Source organism: Macrobrachium nipponense, chromosome 29 (assembly GCF_015104395.2).
Source record: "Macrobrachium nipponense isolate FS-2020 chromosome 29, ASM1510439v2, whole genome shotgun sequence".
Taxonomy (NCBI): domain Eukaryota; kingdom Metazoa; phylum Arthropoda; class Malacostraca; order Decapoda; family Palaemonidae; genus Macrobrachium; species Macrobrachium nipponense.
This window is the reverse complement of record NC_061092.1, coordinates 73,457,987-73,478,940: the sequence shown is the minus strand read 5'-3', so window position 1 is coordinate 73,478,940 and position 20,954 is coordinate 73,457,987. Positions and strand designations below refer to the sequence as shown.

The 20,954-nt window shown below is 38.8% G+C and overlaps 1 protein-coding gene across 6 annotated transcripts in view; it reads left to right on the top strand.

Moving 5' to 3' along the window:
• The window catches only part of LOC135206287 (uncharacterized), a 110,798-nt gene that overhangs the window by 9,631 nt on the left and 80,213 nt on the right, over positions 1-20,954 (top strand). For 2 of the 6 annotated variants that reach the window (XR_010312726.1, XM_064237706.1), the window contains exon 3: positions 20-81. The exons of 1 other annotated variant lie outside the window; for it this stretch is intronic. The gene's annotated coding sequence lies outside the window, so the exon portion shown is untranslated. Of the gene's footprint in view, positions 1-19; positions 82-196; positions 1,361-4,046; positions 4,183-20,954 lie in introns of those variants that run through there. 3 more of the 6 variants (XR_010312728.1, XR_010312729.1, XR_010312727.1) reach the window with 3 other exon arrangements.

Here is a 20,954-nt window from a genome sequence, read left to right as displayed (position 1 = left end):
GACTAAAATCCTTTTACAGATTGTTTTCGATATCTCCTGTGACTCAAATCATCACAGAAATTTCTTCCCCTTGAAAGTATAGTAAGTTAAATTTTGCATTAGGGAATGATGCTAGTTAACCTGGAGTACATTATCAAGTTGATGAAAAAATAACTAATGTAATTAATTTATTCACTTCACCTCTGTACTTTTCCAGAACTGTCACTCAATTCCATAACCTGAGAAATTCCCTCGTTGACTAAGCACAGGCATGGGTTCCATTGGAAGTCTTTTTGCATACCACCGCAGTGCACTTTATCGGCTGTTCTCTTAATCTCTCACATGCGTTCGCTATTCCTCCCTCCCATCTCAAAACTATGTTGTTTTTACGAGCAGTTAACCATTTGGCTACTAGTAAACTTGGTTCTTAATAAATGATCAAAGTAGTAGTCATTAATGAATTTTCTTCCCAATTCCAACACATCCTCTCAGCTTTGGAAACAGTCTCACCTTCTTCGGAAGCTTAATTACCTATTTTCAGCCATTCTCTTTCCGGATTCGCTCCACTTTTGCCACAAAAATTCGCCGTCTACTGAAGACCACTTTCGTTTTGATAAGCTTCTAATTCGTCCAACTTCCTTAACACTGCAATCCCCAACTCCACAAGCTCGTCAGACAATGAATTCATTGAGTAAAAAAATATCTCTGTGGCACCTTCCTTCCTGTGAAGCACAGGTTAACGGACGGGCTGTTTGTCATTCAAAAACGCTAAAGCATTGTTCTTGGAAAACTCGCCCAACATAACGCACATACTACGTATCTCTTTGGTAGGCAGCAGACTTTATTTTGTGCTAATCCAAACTTGAATTCCTAAATGGGCAGCACCTTCCTTATTCCTGTAAAAAATGCAGTAGTAGGTCTGTTGTGCTTAGAAATGGTCAACTGATGATGCAACTTCATACTCTGTAAACACACTGAAACTGGATCCCTACACCTAATTCACTTTCCTATAATCATTGAACAGCAGTAAACTGCCATGAAATCTGGGGAACAAATTCGTAAGGCTCTTAAAAATAGGTTGCTGGCTATGCCTATCTTGATAGAAATGATAACTGAAGTGGTGAACATATGAAAGTGAGAATGTTGGTTTTCTGTATATGGTAATTTTGTATTCTGTCGTGTCTCTAATATTTAGAACACCGAGGAAAGGAATTTTGTTGTCTGTTTCCCATTCAACTTTAAATTTGATGCTGGGCACTACTGCTTCTAATTTTGAAAGAAATTCGTTAAAACTCCCTCCTTTTATCCCAAAAAGTTAGAATATCATCTTCATATCCCGTCAACAGCATGTTTTCGGGTTTTATTTAATTTATTACTTTAGTTTCAAAGGATTCCATGTATAGGTTGGCTAAAACAGGACTTAAAGTGCTTACCTATGATACATCGAAATTTTTGCTAATAGAATGAATCCCGGAATGAAAATACATTATTAGATACACATAATTCAACTAACTTTATTATTTTGTCAAGAGCAAGTGGTAACTTTATTATTTTGTCAAGAGCCAGTGGGAAATGATCTTGATGGGGGCTAATTTTTCCTTCAAAAACTGTAGAACGTCCTGTATTGGTACTTAAAAGTTTTATGTTGTGAAGTGGTATATGTGCTTCTCTGAATTTGTGGCAAAAATCTTCCGAATGTTTAATGTGACTGGGAGAAAAAGTGCCTAAGGAAGGGGAAAGGAGGCCAGCTAACCAATTAGAAATTTTATAATTAAAAGCTCCCAAAACTCACAAAGACAATCTTCCATTTAGATCCATCACCTCATGTGCCGGAGCTTTTAATTATAAAATTTCTAATTGGTTAGCTGGTCTCCTTTCCCCTTCCTTAGGCACTTTTTCCCCCAGTCACATTAAACATTCGGAAGATTTTTGTCACAAATTCAGAGAAGCACATATACCACTTCACAACATAAAACTTTTAAGCCTTGATGTAGATTCCCTATTCACAAAAGTACCAATACAGGACGTTCTACAGTTTTTGAAGGAAAAATTAGCCCCTATCAAGATCATTTCCCACTGGCTCTTGACAAAATAATAAAGTTAGTTGAATTATGTGTATCTAATAACGTATTTTCATTCTGGGGTCATTCTATAAGTAAAAATTCTGATGTAGCAAGGGTAGCCCTTTAAGTCCTGTTTTAGCCAATCTATACATGGAATCCTTTGAAATTATAGTAATAAATGAAATAAAACCCCAAAATATGCTGTTGACTGGATATGTAGATGATATTCTAACATTTTTGGATAATAGATGGGGCAATTTCAATTAATTCCTTTCAAAATTAGATGCATTTGTGCCCAGCATCAAATTTAAAGTTGAATGGGAAACAGACAACAAAATTCTTTCTTGATGTTTTAATAATTGGAGACACGACAGAATACAAATTTACCATATACGCTCTCACTTTCATACATTCACTACTTTAGCTATCACGATTTCTATTAAGATAGGCGTAGCCAGCAACATATTTTTAAGAGCCTTACAAATTTGTTCCCTAGATCTCTTGGAAAAGGAATATGAACTAATTCGTAAGCAGCTTTCGTCTTTAAAGCATCCTGACCATATAATTGAGAGAGCTATTCATAATGCAAATGCAATTTTCTACCGACCCTTTCAAGACAAGACCAGAGAGACACCCAACAATAAAATAAAAATCCCTTACCTGGACAGGATTAAGGCAGTGACCCAAACCCTCGGAAAATCTAACCCTTTTGCATTTACCTACCCTAATACCTTAGCCAAATTTCTGTTTAACGTCCAACAAAAGATATCCCGCACGGACACAAGAGTATACGAAATCCCATGCCAGGACTGTGACCAATCTTACATTGGTTTACAGGAAAATCACTTCCCCATAGATTGATAAACATAAATGGTCAGTTAGGTATGGACAATAAACCTCAGTTATGTTTAACCATAATAATAACCATAACCAATAAACTAGAATTTGTCATGTATTATTTATAGCGGCAGATGTCGGTACAAAAGTCAAATGATAGAGGCAGCCTTGATCAAACAAAGACAAGTAATGAACATCTCAGTGGGCTCCTGGGTTCCAGATATCATTGATGAAATCTTCCTAGCTATGACCATTCTGATTCTTCACCATTTACTAAGGCTCTCTGTTTTCTATTAGTTAGCCAGTCTTCGATCCAGTCTGCTATTTCTCCTACAATTCCTAAAGCTCTAACCTTTGCCATTATTTTTTGTGGAACTTTGTCAAAGGCCTTTTGGAAATCTAAGTAGAGTATATCTATTTGCCCAGTTCTCATGGCTGTTGCATTTGACCTGGCCTACCAAAAGCAGTACACTGACTTCTACAGATTTGCATATTCTAGAAAAGTAACACTGCTGGCTATAGTTAATGCTTACAAACACCCTAAGTCCTGGAACCAAGTGGTGATTGCAGGCATGAAAAGGCCAGAAAATTACCCACTTGATTCAGTTAGAGGGTCCTGCCAGTTATTGTGTTATTCAGGGTTTTCGTTGAATTTTTGATGAAATAAAAAATAACTCCTACTTTTACGCATATTGGTTACATAAAATCCAATAGCTCACCAATGAAAAGGTTTATAGAGCTCGTTCATCTCTCAAAATAAAGTTTAAAGAATGCTCTATTTAATGGATACAAGCCCAATAAGATTGGTTAATACACAAGGTCACAATAGGTTAAAGTATGACATTCTATGATTGTTCATATTTAAGTGTTTGTGAAAAATAGCCGAATAGATTGAACATTTAATTCTTCTACGATCTGGTTAGGTATACCATAAGCACGTTTTTTAATTTAGTTGGAAAACTTGTTAACTTATTTCAATCCCTGCATACCAATCAATAAATGCAATATAAACTGAACCAACATACAGAGGCATAAGTGATCTATGCCGTCATTTGTTTGCTTAGGGATGGCAATAAGAATGTGAAAAACTAATCAATCCAGTTTATTCTCTGGTCATTCATTGTCCATTTAAAATTTTTGGGAAACCTAATTTCTTTGTTTTTTCAGTGAAGAATGTCTGACCAAAGAAAAAATGAAGGGCATCACAGTCACCATCCTCGAGTGGTTCTTGCCAAAAATCTGATGATGAATGTGAAAGTACCATTGGTGGGCAGTAATAAACTTCTGTGCAGTAAACTGTGGACCATTGTCTGTCACTATCCTTTCTGGCAAACCATGTTACAAAGATATCACGAGTAATCTTATAGTTGCCACTGATGATGTTTACATTGGTATAACTTCTGGCTACATACTATATGCATCTACTAATACCAGATGTGAACATCCTAAAAATGGACCTGCAAAATCTATATGTATACGTTGCCACGGGTATCCAGGTAAATCATGTAGCTTGTAAAAAGTTACCAACATGCAAAGAAAGGGCAAAAACATAAAACAAGTAAACCTACTGCATACTCACAGAAAAATCAGTCACAATAGCACACAAAAAACTCAAAGGAAATCGGGCTATAGATGTGTTAAACAAGATCAGTATAGCAATGATTGGGATAAGTGCCCATGTCGCTCGAGGATTTTTCCCTCACCATGACATTAAGATGAGAGAATATTAATACTATTAATGTACATATGCACTGTTGTCAGTCTTCTTGCCTGGAGACAGGGGTCGGAGAATGGTACTGTGTCATAGTTGACACGGTGGATATGAAGACTGACGTTTACGCTGCCTGGGAATTAGGGTAGGCCTGTCCTACCTGCTATTACATGATATTCCTTGTGTGTATGGGTCTTACTACTGATGAGGCCAGGTGATGTCTTCCCACTGGGAGGCAATTGAAGTGCTGATTTCCATTTTAAGGGTATTGAAGAAAATTCCTGGTACTCAGCTTGTTTCTTTATTACTCATTACATCATGCCAAATTTCTACCAGGCCTAGTCTTCTGGACTTGGTTAATTTACCTAGTCTTCAGAACTCCTGGACTAGATCCCTGGGAATATTAATTTTATTTAATTTTTGATTTCCAGAAATCAATACAAGTGTGTAGTTTAAAACTACAAAAAAAAATAACTCTTTATATTGAGAGACTTCAAAAAAATATATCAACTACATATTATGGGAATTGCTTTTCCTTCATAAAAGGATAAGTATCAAACGTGGAGCAGCACTGGAATCAATTAATTTACATTAAGGTGTAAATCACTTGATACCCTACTCAACACAGTACTAAATGTTTGTACACAATATATGTCAATGGGTAAAGGTGGCCTCACACTAGGCCTTTTTGCTCCAGCCGCGAGCCGTTGCTGCCAAAAATGGAAAACCGGGAGCTTTTAACTCGAGATCTTTGCTTCCCATCTCGACGGGAAGCAGCAAGTCAGCGAGCGACCGCATAGTGTAAACAAACAAGATGGTTGCTGCTGATAGGAAGTACTCTCAGACCTTTGGCTTCTCTTCTCCTGAGCCACTCTCGTACCCACAAACGTTTTTTGTTACTTTTACATTCACGTAAGATTCCGAGAAAACACATTATTGCAGCACATCTTGCAACCGTCCAACAATTTCTGGGCGCCATGATGATATCAGCTGATCAGTTTTGTTTTCTTTTTCCTACTGCTCCTCGAAACCTCAAGGTCCTAGTGTGACGATACAACACTTTTGCTCGCGAGCATCGGCTGGATGCTGGCCAAAACCGCGAGCAAGAAATGACTAGTGTGATACCAGCTTTAGGCTACCTGAAAGATTTCTGAGAAAAACTTACTCTAAAATGAGGTAAAATTAAGCTAAGGTGCCTTTTAACAGGATATAGTCTAGCCTAGGCTTCTTCAGAAATCGTTAAGGATAGACTATGCAAAGTTTACATGGCTGATTTTTGACTAGGTTACAATAGGCCACAAAGTTAGGTTAGTTTAATGAGGGTACAGGCTAAGTTCCATGTAATTAAGTTTTCCATGAACTTATATACATATAGCCTAACTATATTTATCAAAAATAGTCACAATTCCTCATTCAAACAGGATTAGTTTAGGGTAGGACTTCTTAAATTACTGTATAGCCTAGTCTAAGATCATGATCGACAGTGGAAATTTCCATGAGAGAGGTATGGGTAACCCCAAGATGTTCTGTAGGATGGCCTCTTTGTGGTACCCTTTGGCACTGGTATTTGCAAACTTTATACAAACAAAACACATAACTACCTCTTTAACATTTTACAACCCTATCAAACGCTAAGTTACAACTCAAACTAACACAGCAAAATTTCATGAAAACTAAAGAACACGAAGCATCTTTCACAACAATGAAAATTTTCCACGTTAAGGTGTTGTAATCATGTTTGACTGGGCAGGCAACTCTGCACTTGAATTCTCGTCTGCTACTGTTCTTTCATGATAGTGATCTGTTCCAACTAATGAACTAACGGTAATATCACGACTTTAAAAGCTTACCTTGCAAGGGATAGATAATCATTTGTATTAATAACTTGGTAAAATAGCCAAAATGAAGGATGGACTGGTTGACGTCCTCCTCACACCTTCGAGCATTCGTGATCCTTACATGGTTCTTTCTAGTGTTACCAAAAGCAGATGAAAGATTCAGGGCAGCGCTCCCATACTCAAAGTGACAGAAAAAACAAAACAAGGGACTGGCTACACTCGTGTCCACAACAAAAACGAAAACATTTCACAGTTCCAATCACTTTTACAATAGCAGTGTAAAGATATTAGAGGAGGATGATGAATCAATTCCTAATCAATTCCTAAATAAATCACTAATAATTAAAGGAATATTTTTCTATTACAAAGCTTTTCCCTCGGGGAAGAATTGATTCATGTCCACTCTAATACCAAGGACAACTGTTCCTAACAGAACCAAACAGCTCCTCAGATAGGTCTGCAACTGTGGAAAATAGGTCTTGTACAGTAGAAACAAGCAACAATCTCAACTAGAGACTAAAGGGGCTTTTGCAACAACATAACACATGGATATACTTGAGTACTAAATGGGGACACTACCCTATAGGTGTGCGTTCAATACAGCTTTCCTAATAGCGTTGTCTAGCCTAATACAGGATGTCACATCACTCTGCAACAAAAGAGTTCTCCACATGTGAAGACAGAATTTACTCCTATTGAGGCGTCCTAATGATTATCAAACTCACCAGAGTTCTTGGCTAGAAACGACTCTAAACTCGAATTTCAACGGGGTTTGGAAAGTGGTGTACTCTATCCTCTAAGATGTACCAAACCAGTACTACAAGAGCAAAACTCTGACAATTTCCTATAAGGCAAGACCCATAAGACCACAATTGCATTCCCAACCAGGCACTATGTGAACTCTTGTACAAAATGTTTTACATTACGTATTCCTTTGCTCATTACCTCAAAACTATAACGTTTTCACATTACTGGCCACTGCGAATAGAAAAAAATATATTTTCATCAATCTAAAACCAAGTAAAAAGAGAATACATAAAATGTACAAAATCACAGTACTGTACATAATCACACAGAGTCTATATCTCTTCAATGAGCCGTGAGGGAGGCCCAATATTCCTAGCACCTCTTGTACGAACTCCTTCAGTTACTATATCAGGCACATTTTCAGAGTGCTCTTTCATGGTAACTAACCATTCTTCATCACCATGGAATGGCTTTAGTTTATTAGCAGCTCGTTCTACAATAGTATCATCAAACAAATTTTTCAACACATAAGTGGATCCATCTCACACAACTTCTACCACTCTATAGGGTCCGAGCCACTTAACATTCAACTTTCGACTAGTACCAGGTATTTGACTCTCATTTCTGACCCAGACTAGAGAATTCTTTTCAACACTTGTATTCACTCGCTTTCGGTTAGCTATACTTAAAAATGTTTTTGACCTCTCAAAGTGGGTCTTTTGGATTATTTCATGAACTTTGGCTACACTGCCACGCACTCGTGTCCACAACAAAAACGAAAACATTTCACAGTTCTGATCACTTTTACAACAGCAGTGTAAAGATATTAGAGGAGGATGATGAATCAATTCCTAAATAAATCACTAATAATTAAAGGAATATTTTTCCCATTACACCCAGCATCAGCTCAGACATGTAATAACTGCAGAAGACATGGTCATTTAACAAGTCAGTGTAAATTTGCTAAGCAAAAGACCACTAAACAGATCAATCGAACTGTAAATCAAATGAAGAAAATGTACTTAAGGCTACAGAAGTAGAGGAATTTGCATTTCACATTAATTCTGTGAACAAAGATGCACAAGAGTGTCTTACAACTCAAATAGAAATAAATTGGAAACTCACACCCATGCAAATAGAACAGCTGCAGTGTGACAATGATTTTTGAAAGTTTCACAAACTATACCTAACCTTCAGACAAGGTGCTCAAAAGTTACAATGGTACAAACATAGAAGTAGTTGGTTCATCCCAAAAGTACAGTACAATGTTCAAGTGATAGGCAAGTTACCATTGACAGTAGTCAAAAGTAAGGGACAAAGCTTATTATGTCTAGATTGGTTAAGATGCATTAAATTAGACTGGGCTAGTATTCTAAGGGTTACAGGTAAAACAAGATCTAGCAGAAGGAATTCCAATAACTAATCTTCTATCAGATTACAAAGAAGTTTTTGAAGGCAGAGTAAGAACAGTCAAAATTGTACAAGCAGTCAGTCTTAGTTTTAAAGGAGAATGCTACTCCTAGATTTTGTGCTCCAAGACCAGTTCCATATGTATTGAAAACAGCAGTGGAAACTGAAATCAGAAGGGTAGAAAGGGAAGGTTCATAGGAAAAGGTAGATTGTTCAGATTGGGCTACAATATTGGTTTCAATTGTTAAGGACAGCGGTCGTCAAGTTAGGTTATGAGGGGATTGCAGTGTAGGACTAAATCCACAATTGCAAGTAGCTCAACATCCATTGCCAAATCCCAAAGACATGTTAGCAACTTTGTCAGGATGCTCAGTATCTTCTACATAAGGTAGATCTTAGACAAGCATGAACAGCGTTCCATGGATGAAAATTCCCAAAAGCTATGTAGTGCTGTAAACACACATTTAGGGTAGTATCCTCCGACAAGACTTCCTTTGGCTCAAGACAAAAGAGATGTGTTGATGGAAAACACCACCTATTTTTTTAAAATCTATTTTCCAAGTTTTATTACAAAAAGACCAGAGAGTATGTACACTTTACAACCCTGCACTTATCTGTCGAGCAATAAACAGTGTCCCTCACGTGCACGTTACAAAAAAAAAAAACACACATTAGCATTAGAATGTTACACATGAAATTGATTCAAGGTATGTAGCATAAAGACAATGATAGATTATATTCATTAATAATAACCAAGCGTCACATCCGACTTGTAACAAGTATTTATGCTAATTCGGTTGTTATTTTAGATATATATCAATAATAAGTAGCCCTATGAATTCACTGACAACAGAACATCACATGGCCTCGCTTCACTTCGTGGTTTAATCTTTGCGTTTGCTGACATATCACGACAATCTCAGCGTGTCACTCAGATCAGTACACTCCACCTCAGAGTTAGTTCAGAATATATATATGCTCCTGCAGGCAGTTAACAACAATTGAAATGGTGGGCAGACAGCTGCAACAACAACGCAATATGAGAGTCATAAATGATGTCGGTGTTTGCATATGGAGATGAATTCGCTGTAAATTGTGTGAATAGAATTAATTAATGCTAATAAATATACATAAAGATAAAATCCTTTGTATGTAAGTTATTTGAGGTGACTATATATCCTGCAAACATCTGTTGCTAACTATGATACATATATAAGTGATAAATACTCAGTACATATAATACATAGAACATAAATGGGCATACCATTCAGTAAAATTATTATACACAATATTTGTTCAAATATGCCACTGACTTATAAATCTCTATTTATTGGGTCTCTTTCTTGATCACTGCTCCAATAGATTGCTAACCCCATTAGGCCATAACGAGTTTAGGTCAACTGTAGGATCAGTCGACTCAATGTAGCACTCCTTCGAAGGTCAGTGAAGTCAGACCGTCCAGCATTTCATTCCAACTTCATATCACTGTGCATACTAACTCCTCCTTCGAATATGTAGCCAAAGATAGCAGCATCAAAATGTCCATTCAATTCGTTGAATTGAAGGACTGGTCAGTCCCCCAACATCTGATATGTTTTGTAGTTCACTGTTGAATACTGGCATCGGCAACAAGGGGAAGTTGTTGATTTCCCATGTGAATTCACGAGAACTATAGACCTCGTGAGAACGTAGTTAATCCGTAGTTCTTGAAGTTCCTTGATGTGTTGCATCCATCCACTAGCAGACTGATATCAGCTCCTGGTACAACGCCTCTTGGGCATGTCATCAGGAACCCATCTGTTATGGACCGAGATCCACTCAGGTTCTTTATTATTTTATCATAATAAACAAAAAGGATTCAACACCAACAGTAATGAAATAATGACTGGCAAGTTTTGCAGCTGTGGAGAACAGTACCCGCAGCGAGGGCTTCTTCAAAGGGACCCCAGTAGAAACTTCAGGGGCTTCTTATCTTTGTACTGCAGGAAGGAGTGCCTTAGTCTTGAAACTTGAAGGGCAGGTTACTCCTCAAAACCACTTGTAGGACGTTTCTTCTCTGAAAGGGTTGCTCAACATTGGGATCTCTCTCTCTCCGACTACAGGCTGCGGGCTTTACTCGTTTCAGTTCCCACTCTCTCTTGTGCGTCCTCTTCCTCTCTTATCCTTCGTATCTTCCTTCTTCTCTTATCTCTCTATGATGATCTGATTTTCTACTTCCTCAGATTCCTATAAATATATGTCGATCTCGAGGTGGGGCTGAAAAGGGCGGAACTTAACCAGCAAACATCACCATCCCTTGACAGGAACTTTTTAGAAGGCTCTCAACGAAATGTTACATCATAATACGCGGTGTTTCTAATGACGACCACGTGCTGGAGTTCCACAACACCTGAGTATTCTCGAACAGGGGAACAATTCTGCATAAAGCTTTAACTCAGTTAAACAAGCACACTTCTCAATTCATTCACCCAATCACCGTGCAACCACAGAAAACGGTCACCAAGCTACTCATTCCGAAAAATCTCTAGAGAGGCTATCAGCTATAACATTATCCTTTCCCCTTATATGAACTATCTCCAGGTTATAATCTTTTAATTCTAAACTACAACGCATTAAACATTTATTATTATTTTTAAACCTCTCCAAATAAACTAACGGATTATGATCAGTATGCACAGTTAAAACAGAACTACTACATGCATAAATCTCAGTGTTGCAAGTCTGTAACTAAACTAAACAATTCCTTTTCAATAGTTGAATAATTCTGCCACGCTTTATTCAGTTTCTTTGAATAATAGGCAACTGGAAGTTTCATTCCATTCACTTCTTGTAACAAAACCCCCCCTACGCCAATATCACTGGCATCGATCGCTAAATTAAATTCCTTATCAAAATCAGGTAATAATAGAACTGGCTCGTGAATCATTATAGCCTTTAACTTGTTGAAAGCTTCTACACATGTGCCATCAAATACAAAACAGAGTCCTTTCCCAAATAGATTAGTTATGGGAGCGCTTATCTCTGAGAAATCTGGTACAAATCTACAGAAATACGAAACCATTCCAAGAAATCTCATGGCCTGTTTATGATGGCTTCTATGTTCCGATCTTTTGGACAGATTTTACCAAGAACTACTTTATATCCTAGATAAGTAATAGAGGCTTTTCCTAATTTGCATTCCCTTAGATTAAGAACAAGATTTGCTTTTGTAAGGGCTTCTAAGACTTTTGCTAAAATCTTACATGATCCTCCCAAGTCTCTGAGAATATCACAAGATCATCTAAGTACATGACACAGTTGTTGATGCCATTTAAAACTTTATTCATTAACCTTTGGAAGGTACTGGCTGCGTTCTTCAAGCCAAAAGCCATAACTTTGGGCTTGAAACTACCACATGACATTATAAAGGCAGATATTATCCGGGCTCATTCACTTAAAGGTGCTTGCCAATAACCTTTAGCCAAATCAAGCTTTGAGATGAATTTGGAATTTCTGATTCTATCTAAGCAATCATCAATCCTGGGTAAGGGAAAATTACTTTGCTTAGTTACACTATTTACTTTCTGGAAATCAATGCACAATCTATCTAATCCATCTTCCTTTTTCACCAGAATTACCGGGGAACTCCATTCACTCTCACTAGGTACTATCAAATCATTATCTAGCATGTAATTAATTTCCTTCCTCATAGATTCTGCTTTTTCTGGACTCAGACGATATGGACTTTGCCTAATGGGTTTTGTGTCCTACAACTCAATATCATGTTCTAAAATATCAGTTAGACCTAGTTTATCACTAACAGTTTCAGGTTAATTCACTAAAACATTATGTATTTGCCTCAATTTTTCCTTTTCTAAACTCGGATTAAAAACTTCGAAATTCTTAAGCACCTCGGAGTTTTTCTCAAAACAAATTTCTTTCTGTGACACCGTTACTACAGGCATGGAGCGTCGTTATATTTCTTGAGCAAGTTTACATGTAGCCACTTTGCTCTATGCTTACCTATATCGATTAAATCATTTAGATTTCCCCTCTTTTCTAAAATTGAAAAAGGACCTTCGAACTTGTAAGATAAAGAGGGACCTTCTTTCTGGACTAATACTAAAACTTTGTCTCTCACACAGAAACTTCTCTCTTTCACTCAAAGATTATATTTCCTTTTAGTTTCCCCTTGACTTTCACTCCTGTTCACCTTTGCTAGTTACCATGCATCTCTTAAATTGTTTTTATAATACTCTAGATTAGTTATGTAGTCCTCTCTACCTTCTTTAAACATTAAATTACTTTTTAACATTTCCAAAGGACTTTTAGCGGTGTGACCGAAAACCAGCTCAAAAGGGCTAAATCCTCTAGTGTCATTCAGTACCAACCGTAAAGCTAACAAAACAAAAGGTAACTTTTCCTCCCAGTTATCTTCAAAGTTATTACACAGTTTTTATAAACAACTCTTTAATGTTTGGTGAAACAGCTCCACAATGCCTTGTGATTTGGGGTGATAAGGTGTGGAAGTTACGAGTATAATACCTAACTCTTACATTCTATCCCTGAAATATTTGGATACAAAATTACTGCCATTATCACTCTGCATAGTACAAGGCAGACCAAACTTAGAATAATAATCTAACAAGCGTTTAACTACGGTCCTTGCGTCATGGCTTCTTGTGAGTATCACTTCTGGATAGCGAGTTAGTCTGTTAATGATTGTTAACAGATATATACTCTCTCCCTTACTTCTATGCAATGGTCCGACTATATCGATAACTACATTCTCAAAAAGGTTCACTTACTGATGGAATATTACACAACGGAGCTCTGGGAATTACTTGATTCGGTTTTCCGGCAATTTGGCATTCATGACAGCTTAAAACATACCTCTTCACAACACTTCTCATTTTAGGCCAAAAGTACCCCCTACTAATACACCGGAAAGTTTAATTTACTCCCAAATGTCCTGCTCATCATGTGCTAACTTCAAAACTAGTTCATGAAGCTTCCTAGGAACCACTGATTGTTCGGTGATCTCCTCTTTGCTATCTGACTTAGGACGAACATAACGACATAAAACTTCGTCTTTTAAACAAAACGTTTCCTCACACATTATCAAGATCATCATCCAGCTCACACTCGAAAATTCAGGTTAGTGTCTCATCCTCTCTCTGAAACTTGACTAGCTCATCCTTATTCAAAAGGTTAGTGCCTAATTCATAACTTACTTGATTCCACCACATCAACTATGTCATTCTTGACAGCTACACCTTCCGCTTGCGTATCACTGTCACCACCGATAGAGTCAGATCTCTCAGCCACACTCAAGCCAAGATCAACCTCACCACCTCTATCACACTCATTTGAATCCACGAACAAACTATGACCATAGTCTATGTCTGTATCTAAACCTGACCTAGTTACTACCATTTCAGGCACTGTGTAGAATTTATCAGCCTGCTCAGTTCGAAATCTGAACTACTCCACAAACTAATACAGTGCTGGGGACAGAACTCTGTCCTAGCTCCTAAATTGCTGGGGAGGTTAGTAGGAATAAGCTTTTCTCACTGTAGGGTTTTATTCTACAACCATTAATGAGCCATTAACAAGACATTCATGCTGAAAGGAACAATAATTCAATCAGCAACACAAACATTATTACAGTACTGTGATATGCACAAATCAGGAAATTCATTGAATCCTAAACAAGAAAAATTGAACCTAGCCTAATGGTAGGCTATGCAATTCAAATTGCAAATAACAAGAAAAAATAGAACCTAGCCCAATGGTAGGCTATGCAATTTAGAATTATAAATAAATTGCAAGGCTATACAAATATGGTGTACAATGAATATTACATAAATAAATAGCCAGAACCTTACACTGTATCTCTTGCAACTCAGGAACCATTAGCTTTGACACACTACACCACACTACAGCCTTCAACACAGGTTTCTTCAGTAGCTTATAACATAACACAATCAACATTAAAATAGAAAGGAAAATAGAACCTAGCCCAATGGTAGGCTACACAATTCAGAATTATAAATAAATTGCAAGGATATACAAATATGGTTCACAATGAATATACAGAAATAAATAACCAGAGCCTTACACTGTATCTCTTGCAAGTCAGGAACCATTAGCTTTGACACACTATACCACGCCTATAGCCTTCAACACAGGTTTCTTCATTAGCCTACAACAGAACACAACATTAAAATTAGCTAAATGTTATTTGGCCATATTAACTAATACGGATTACTAATGGCACACTATAGCACATTAGATAAACGCAAATAAACAATGGATGACCTACCGACAATAGGCTATGTGCTTGTCTAGTACAACAAAAGACTAGGGTGGTAGGTTAGGTAGCTGCTTGGTGAATGTACACTACACATGACTTAGCAGCAGTGGCTCCTTAATCAGAAATACCACTGGGAATGAATTTCCTAATACTAGCCTAAAGCAACATTTCACCAAAACAGCATGGCACAGCACCAAGGTCCCAACTGAAGAGTCCGCCAAAATCTGATGCACTGCTCATGCGCAAAAGCGGGAAAACTCAAAACTTGAAATATTTGCCCAACTAAACTATCTGATTCAATAAACAGGCCAACATAAAAAAAAAAAAAATGAATACAGGCAATTCTTTACTCACTGAACAATCATTTTGCATATAAGCCACCTCACACACTCAATGCAACACAGTAAACTAAGCAGAAACAAAAGGCCAGCCTTTTACGAACAAACGCCACTTTCGCTAATAAAATAAAATTTTCTGACACAATATTTTACACCACCCCCTATTTAGTGGCACACTAAGTACCACCAAAATATTGTATTATTTCACTGTAGGGCAATGCACGGCACTCACCCAAGCACTATTCACTTGTTTCTTGCCACACATTGTCAATATCACTCTCAAGCAGAAGGCACATCTTACTGATAGGCCTCAAGTACTCTCCGTTGACCGTCTTAAGCTTAGCACTCCTGACGTCGCTACAAGCGTCCTGGTGAACCTGAAGTACTCTTCCCAAAGGCCATGACCCCCTAGGGAGCGCATCGTCCATGGCCAACACGATATCTCCTTCCTTGAGGTTGTGACGTTTTGTTGTCCACTTCTGGTGACCCTGAAGCATTGGCAGATATTCCTTGGTCCATCACTGCCAGAAGAGATCTGCCAACTACTGTACCTGACACCAGCGCTGTCAAGCATAAACATCCTTCAGATTTGTCTCTGTCACTGGTACTGGAGATTCCCTGAGTGTGAGCAGCATACTCGGGGTAAGTGGCTGCAGGCAGTACAGATCATCATTAACTCTAGTGAGGGAATGGCTATTGATAAACGCCTCTACCTCACAAAACAGAGTGTCGTCATTCATGAGTTGTTGATTATAGATGCCGGCAAGAATGCGATGGAAGGAGCAAATCTGTCTCTCCCACACACCCCCAAAATGAGAGGCATGAGTAGGGTTGAAATACCACTCCACCCCCTGTAGCACCATGGCATCCTTGATGGCCCTTCATTAAGCTCTTGAAGGCATTGGCGTAACTCACGGTATGCACTTGTCATGTTGGTCCTATTGTCTGACCATATGAGCTTCACTTGCCCATGACGCGCCAGGAACCTTCTTAACGTGCTGATATAGGAGCTGGAGTCCATTGGGTTAAGCACTTCTATGTGAACAGCACATGATGCGATACAAGTAAAAACTATGCCGTACCTTTTGAGCTCAGACCTCCCTTTCTTGATAAGGAATAGCCCAAAACAGTCACTTCATGAGCGAGTGAAGGGGGGGCTGACCTGGATTGACTCTAGGCGCAGGAAGATCAGCCACTAACTGTGTCACTGGGCGAGCAGCCAACCTATTGTATGTAACACATTCTTTGATGATGGATGCACGATTGCATTGCCATGTATAATCCAGTATTTTTGCCTCAAGTCTGCCATCAAGAAGTTCTGTCAACAGTGACCAAGGCGCCTATGCCTGGCTCGGATCAGGAAATGCATGGCAGTTGATGTTCGTGGCAGGATTATTGGGTATTTGAAGTCTAATGAGCCATGAGAATGCACAAGACGGCCACCAATGCGTAATAGTCCATCCTGTAGAATGGGTTTAAGCTTCACAATGGTACTTGAAACCAAAACTTGTTTTGACCTGTCTTGAAGATAGGCTATCTCAGAGTCAAAAGCCGCAGCTTGGACCAATTCCCAGACATGCAGCTCAGTGTCAGCAAGTTCTTCAGTGCTCAGACTATCACACTTTGACCAATCCATGCGTGCAGCAATGGTGGCAGCTGTGAGCAACAGCCTGGGAATGATGGATCGCTGGAGAGGAGTGACCCTTGCCCTGGCCATCACCAGAGTGCAGTGCACCTCACCAGCTTCGTTGACTATTCGAAGATAAGACGTTGTGCTGTAGCCTGACTGAAAGGCATTACTGAAGTGGTGGAGCTGGTAAGACTTTACCTTACCAAAGGAAGCTGGGGCATAGTTCCTGGCCAGCTTGAAGTTTGCAAGCCTTGGCAGCTGCTCAACTAGGTTCTTCCACTGCTGCAGCTCTTTAGCAGGCATCTCTTCATCCCAACCAAGCTGAAGAAGGCACATCTCATGGATTATGAGCTTTAATGGCAGTGTAGCCGCTACCACCATGCCCATAGGGTCGTAGATAAACATCACCATTGAAAGGCACCTCTTTGAGTTGGTGGCATGTCCTTTAGGCACACCTTGAAAGTGGAGGAATCTTCTTCCATCAACCAGTGGACGCCCAAAGCCCTCTCTGTTGGCAGCTCATCTTTGCTGAGGTCGAGTGTTGCTACAGAGACATCTCACCGAGACTCAGGAATGGTGGAAAGGACTTCCTTACAGTTTGGAGTCCACTGATTAAGCCTCCAACCCCAGCATTACACAAGGCTATGAGGTCCTTTGCGGTCTGCATACAAAGGTCCTTGTCATTAAATGCTTTGAGAAGGTTGCCAACGTAGAAGTTATGACAGATTGCTTCAGAAACTTTGTCATTGAAACCTAATCCATGATCCTCTGCAGTCATTTTCAAGGTGTAGTTGATGCAGCTAGGGGAAGATAGGGTTCTGCATATCCCTTGTCCAAGATCTTCTGAATTTGCTCTTCGTAAGCTGCTTTGTATTCTTTATTCTTCTCGAACTTGCGCTGAAGGGCCTTCATCCTATGTACAGCATACTCACAGTTGTTGGGCAAAGGGGTTTTGTAAGAAAGGGCAGATTCATGCAGTACTTGCCTTCTATCCATTGTGTAGACTTAGATACCTTGTCTAGGAAGAGTTTGTCTTCCACTGACGCTTCCTGGCAGGAATGAATCTCTGTTCCCAGAAGTCCTTGTTGAAGTGTAACTGCAGGCAGTCCATTATACTACTGGGATCAGGAGCTTCGTACTCGTGAAGCTGGATATAATGTAATGGGCAGGACTGCTCCCCCAACTGGAGCCCAGTTGGTCCCAAAGGCAACCCAGCCAAACTTTGTGAGGTGGGCAGAAAGTTCATTCTCCTCGCCATGTCTTTGGGCATAGATGCAGCAGCCTAGGGAGGACTTGAGACCTATGATCAGCTCGACTTGGTTGTAGGTATCCAGCTGGCAGTCTTTTGAAGGGAATGTCATTTAGATGGGACCACTTCTTAGCCCACTTCACTGGCATCATATGGTCCATGGTGGTGCTTATTTTTCCAGTAATGAACACATTACCAAGTAGCAGATTGTCTTGGTATTCGTCCACCCCCCTTATTTGCGTGTCCTTGAACCCCAAGCTTAGCAATGAAGCTTCTTGCAGCCAAAGTGGGTGATGATATGTATCTAGACTGTGTATTTTGTTGTCTATTCTTTGTATATAATATTCCATGTGTATGGCCTTGAGCTGATAATAAAAACTATTATTATTATTATTATTATCATTATTATTATTATTATTATTATTATTTTTTTTTTTTGCTCTATCACAGTCCTTCAATTCGACTGGGTGGTATTTATAGTGTGGGGTTCCGGGTTGCATCCTGCCTCCTTAGGAGTCCATCACTTTTCTTACTATGTGCGCCATTTCTAGGATCACACTCTTCTGCATGAGTCCTGGAGCTACTTCAGCGTCTAGTTTTTCTAGATTCCTTTTCAGGGATCTTGGGATCGTGCCTAGTGCTCCTATGATTATGGGTACGATTTCCACTGGCATATCCCATATTCTTCTTATTTCTATTTTCAGATCTTGATACTTATCCATTTTTTCCCTCTCTTTCTCTTCAACTCTGGTGTCCCATGGTATTGCGACATCAATGAGTGATACTTTCTTCTCGATTTTGTCAATCAACGTCACGTCTGGTCTATTTGCACGTATCACCCTATCCGTTCTGATACCATAGTCCCAGAGGATCTTTGCCTGATCGTTTTCTATCACTCCCTCTGGTTGGTGCTCGTACCACTTATTACTGCAAGGTAGCTGATGTTTCTTGCACAGGCTCCAGTGGAGGGCTTTTGCCACTGAATCATGCCTCTTTTTATACTGGTTTTGTGCAAGTGCCGGGCATTCGCTTGCTATGTGGTTTATGGTTTCATTTTTCGTATTGCACTTCCTACATATGGGAGAGATGTTATTTCCGTCTATCGTTCTTTGAATATATCTGGTTCTTAGGGCCTGATCTTGTGCCGCTGTTATCATTCCTTCAGTTTCCTTCTTTAGCTCTCCCCTCTGTAGCCATTGCCATGTGTCCTCGCTGGCTAGTTCTTTAGTCTGTCTCATGTATTGTCCGTGCATTGGTTTGTTTTGCCAGTCCTCTGTTCTGTCTGTCATTCTCCTGTCTCGGTATATTTCTGGGTCTTCGTCTACTTTTATTAGTCCTTCTTCCCATGCACGCTTTAGCCACTCGTCTTCACTGGTTTTCAGATATTGCCCCAGTGCTCTGTTTTCGATGTTGACGCAGTCCTCTATACTTAGTAGTCCTCTCCCTCCTTCCTTTTGTGTTATGTATAGTCTGTCCATATTTGCTCTTGGGTGTAGTGCTTTGTGTATTGTCATATGTTTCCTGGTTTTCTGATCTATGCTGCGGAGTTCTGCCTTCGTCCATTCCACTATTCCTGCGCTGTACCTGATTACTGGCACTGCCCATGTGTTTATGGCTTTTATCATATTTCCGGCGTTGAGTTTTGACTTGAGTATCGCCTTGAGTTCTGCATATATTCTTTCCTGATCATGTCCTTCATCTCTTGGTGTTTTATATCCCCTCCTTCCATTATTCCTAGGTATTTATTATTATTATTATTATTATTATTATTATTATTATTATTATTATTATTATTATTATTATTATTGTTGTTATTATTATTATTATTATTTAATAAATTTAAAGCTCTACCTTGAAGGACATTTTTTTATATTTAGTTACAGTGAACAGTTTGCCGGAGTTTATATACTTTTCAATGAATGAATGAATGATTGGAAGTTTTCTGGCATCCTGACATCGAAGGTCATTGACGCTGATATCGTTTATTATGAATAAAGAATAAAGTTATATTCAATTAAAACCATAAAAGCAAATATGTCATTGTAAAAGTTAAATAGCTTTCAGAAGACCCGCTTCTGAAATAAATCTAAAAATGCCACTTGCATTGTACTACACATCATGTCCAAGAATCTTGACAAGGATGAACCTGCCATCCTCACCTCGAGCCTCAAACAGATATCTATTTCTTTCCATGCTATAAGTGGGGCATTCAGTCAACAAATGCCTCACTGTCAAGGGTATTAAACAGTCGTCACAATATGGTTGGTGTTGGCCAGCTAGCAGAAACTCATGTGTCATCCGAGTGTGACCAATTCGGTGACAACAAAGAGTAGTCTCCCACTTTCGGGGCATCACGTTATATTTTCAAGGGGATATAACATTTGTTATTTCTCTCATCTTATTATCAGCTAAGCTATCCCAATGCTTTAGCCGATTATTATAAATAAAATTCTTAATTGTAGGTAAAAAATCATTACATGGAATGGGATATCTTCTTGGTAGCATCTCAGCTGCAGCATTCTTTGCCAGTGAATCTGCCTCCTCATTTCCACACACACCTACGTGTGCCGGAACCCAACAAAATCGAACTGCTATGACTTTCAGACCAATAATAAAAAGCCACTCTAAAATCTTTAAAACCAAAGGGTTACTAGAATTAAAAATTTCTAAAGCTTGAAAGACACTTCTTGCATCACTAAAAATGGTAAAATTGCCCTCATCTTTTAATGCTATTTTCTCAATAGCCGTTAATATGCCATATAGTTCTGCAGTAAATATGGAAGATACTAGAAGAAGTGGACCTCTACAATTAAAAGAACTACTATATACTCCAAATCCAACGCCAGCATCAGATTTG